This window comes from Palaemon carinicauda, chromosome 13 (assembly GCF_036898095.1).
Source record: "Palaemon carinicauda isolate YSFRI2023 chromosome 13, ASM3689809v2, whole genome shotgun sequence".
NCBI classification, from domain to species: domain Eukaryota; kingdom Metazoa; phylum Arthropoda; class Malacostraca; order Decapoda; family Palaemonidae; genus Palaemon; species Palaemon carinicauda.
Genome location: NC_090737.1, coordinates 129,834,868 through 129,838,933, shown reverse-complemented (window position 1 = coordinate 129,838,933; position 4,066 = coordinate 129,834,868).

The following is a 4,066-nucleotide window of genomic DNA, read 5'->3' as shown; positions in this document are numbered from 1 at the left end:
GAGTCGTTGCTAGAGGGGGCTTGCGTAAGAATGGAATCCTGTACCCCTCTCTGAGTAACTTCACAGACTGTACGTCTGCGCCCCTGTTCTCCCAGGCCTGCCAGTAGTTCTTGAGCCTGGCTCCCACTGCTGTCTGAAGAGGATGGCAGTCAGACTCTGCCTCTAGAGGACTTGGAACCCTTCTTTTTGCTCCCACGTTGACTTCCGGCACGAGCACCTCCTCTGCTGGAGGCTCTGCCACGAAAGGGCGGGATGAACCTAGAAGCTGGCGTGTCCATCCTAGGTCTAGGTACGGAGGGCAAAGGTGTGACTTTGCGTGCGGATGACGCCACCAGGTCATGGGTGTCTTTTTGGATCAAGGAGGCAGCAATCTCCTTGATCAACTCTTCAGGGAAGAGACACTTAGAGAGTGGAGCGAACATCAGCTCCGACTTTTGACATGGGGTGACTCCGGCTGATAAGAAGGAGCAAAGGTGATCTCGCTTCTTGAGTACCCCAGACACGAAAGAAGCCGCAAGCTCACTAGAACCATCCCGAATGGCTTTGTCCATGCAGGACATGATGAGCATGGAAGTTTCCTTATCCGAAGGGGAGGTCTTCCTGCTCAATGCTCCCAAACACCAGTCCAGGAAGTTAAAGACCTCGAAAGCGCGGAAAACTCCCTTCATAAGATGGTCCATGTCCGAAGGGGTCCAGCAAATCTTGGAGCGTCTCATAGCCAGCCTGCGGGGAGAGTCTACTAGACTTGAGAAGTCGCCCTGGGCAGAGGCAGGAACTCCCAAGCCGAGAACTTCTCCCGTGGCATACCAGACGCTAGATCTGGAAGCAAGCTTGACCGGGGGAAACATGAAGGAAGTCTTTCCCAACTGCTTCTTAGACTGCAACCACTCTCCCAGTACCCTTAAAGCTCTCTTGGACGAGCGAGCGAGTACGAGCTTCGTAAAGGCAGGAGCTGCTGACTGCATGCCTAAAGCGAACTCAGAGGGAGGTGAGCGTGGTGCTGCAGACACAAACTGGTCTGGATACAAATCCTTAAAAAGCGCAAGCACTTTCCTAAAGTCTAAGGAGGGAGGCGTGGTCTTGGGTTCTTCGATGTCCGAGTGGTCGTCAAGATGTGCAGCTTCGTCATCATCAGAGATACCATCGTCTGAATGTTGAAGAGGAAGAGGCAACGGAGTGGGCTGGACGGCTGAGTCCGGCAGCACGGGTGCATGCGTGGCTGCACTGGACCCAACATCATGCCACTGTTGGTCAGTCTGGGAACTGGCAACAACCAAAGCTGGGTGGGTGCGCAAGGAGTCTACAGCCGACTGTGGAAGGGTAGCGGAGACCACCGTGGGTTGCGGAGGCTGACGCACCGCGTCAAAACACGGCAGCCTAACTCCACCCTCCTGTTGTTGTGGTAGCTCACGCACGGCAACGGAGTGCTCCGTGCGTCTGTGAGCGTCAGCATGCGTCTGGCAGGGTCGACTGCGCATGGGTGGAGGAGCTCTCACAGCCGGAGTGTGGGAGCAGGCAGCCGCAGCGTCTGCTGGGCGCACAACCGTGGCAGGTTGTAGGAAAATGGGTGCATCGTCAACCTTCTCCGCAGTCGGAGTGTGGGAGCAGGCAGCCTCAGCGTCAGCTGGGCGCACAACCGTGGCAGGTTGTAGGCTAACAGGTGCAGCGTCAACCTTCTCCGCACGAAACTCCTGCATAACCGCAGCTAACTGAGTCTGCATAGACTGCAGTAAAGACCACTTAGGGTCTACAAAAGCGGCAACAGACGGAGCTACTGTCCGTTGTGACTGAGGGTCTAAAACAGCGGGTGTGGCAACAGACGGAGTTACTGCCTGTTGCGGTACCACCTTGCCTCTCTTGGGAGGTGTGCAGTCGTCGGATGACTGCAGCGAGTCCGAACTGACCCAGTGGCTACACCTGGGCCGTTGGACTAGCTCGGAAGGGACCTTACGTTTAAGAGGCCGTGAGACCTTGGTCCATCGTTTCTGTCTAGAAACCTCTTCCGCAGACGAGGAATAAATGGGCTCACTCGCCTTCTTGTGGGTGGGACGATCTCGGAAAGATACGTCCGAAACCACGGAGGGTACGTCTGTACGCTGATTAAAGCCTGTCGAACCCTTTGGTCGTACGACATTGCTTCTCCCCTGGGCTTGGGAGCTTGCAAGAGGTCCCGGACTGGGAGGACGACAGGCACGTACAGACGCACCCTCATGCGTAACACTAACACTTTTCACTGCACTGACACTCACTTCACTTCCCACTGCACTTTTACCTTTCAACTCTCTGACGTCAGCCATGAGTTGATTGCGGTCATTCGCCAATGACTCGACTCTCTCACCTAGAGCCTGAATGGCACGCATCATATCTGCCATTGAAGGTTGATGAGAGCTAGCAGGGGGGTCGGGTGCAACCACTACAGGGGAAGGAATAGGTTGAGGGGCATGGGGAGAGGAAAAATCAATTGAGCGAGACGAACTCCTCCTGATCCTATCCTTCTCTAGCCTACGTGCATATTTCAGGAATTCTTGAAACCCGAATTCCGAAAGCCCAGCGCATTCCTCACATCGATCTTCCAATTGACAGGCTTTACCCCTACAATTGGAACAAACGGTGTGCGGATCGATAGAGGCCTTCGGAAGACGCCTTGAACAGTCCCTAGCGCTACATTTCCTGTACTTGGGGACTTAAGAAGGGTCAGACATCTTGAATTAGTCAAAAAGGGGGGAATTCAAAATCTATCCAAGTCGTCAACAATTAATCCAAATCCAAAAAAGAATGCAAGAAAGTATTGAAGATAACTTCTGCACAGCGATAGGTAATAACTAGAGAGAATACTTCACCAAATAACGTGAAAATCAATCCAGAAAAACAAGAGCGTATTCAGTAGGTCTTGCCGGTGACACGACAGAGAGAAAATTGGTTCTGTGTTGACATAGAGTACTTGAGTACCTACTCGACAGATGGCGCTGTTGATGTACACCCCCACCTGTATAGCGATCGCTGGCGTATTCCGCCCATAGGTTTTTCTGTCGGGCAGCAGAGCTGACAGCTATATGATCATCGGGTAAGTTTAATATTGAAAAATTTGGTTTCCAATACACATGGGATCCGTTGACCTTTAATGTATATATCCGGGTCTGTATGTGCTCCCCGGATACGAAAGAAATGTACAATAGTAGTTTTACTTGTCAAGAACTTAAATCAATTCATATCAGCCCACTGGATAATTTTGTCAATTGAGAGCTGTAGTTTTCTCTCAACCATTGCCATTCCGGCTCCAGCAAATGATATGGAGAGATCATCCACAAATAATGTTGAGAGAACATCCTGGGGAATTGCTGAGGATATCCCCGAGGTCGGGAAACAGAACTTTGGCCTACGCTACCCCTCGACGGCCTCTTGGAAGAAACCAATCGAGCGGGAGCTTCGGAGGAGGTTTGGGCAACGTAAGAAGAGTCCTTGGGAATTTCTCCTTTCAAAGAAACCTTCGAAGGAGAAATATCCGGCTTGGACTACTTCTTCCATCGCCGAGAAAACCTCTCCCACTGGGAGGTAGACCACTCCCTACACTCACCACACTTATTAGTTCTATCACACAGCTGGCCCCTACAATAAGGACAAAGCGTGTGGGGGTCCATCTCGAGCGCCGACATAAACGTACCACAAGGGCGGTCGGGTAATCCAGGACACTTGCGCATGATAGCAGAGGCCAACTTCACAAACACACCTGTAGAAGAGAAAGCAAAAATGCATTAATGGCTGTCAGAGAGGCGAGGGTGTGAGCGGACACGTCTGACTACCACCGAGCCGAGAGCAAAGTGAGCTCAAGCACAGGTGTGTGATGGGGTGGGGTAGCAAGCTACCCTCCCTAACCCCCGCTAACTAGCGGTGGGGTAGTAAACCCTCGTTGAAATTCTAATGGCTCGTCATTCAGCTACGGAGAAAGTAATAACCCCTATTGAATAGCGTGGTTTGTATGTCAGTTACGGAACAAATTAACTTTATATACATTGACTTTGAAAAATTGAGATAATAAAATACTAGCTACTAGACAGTAAAAGTGATT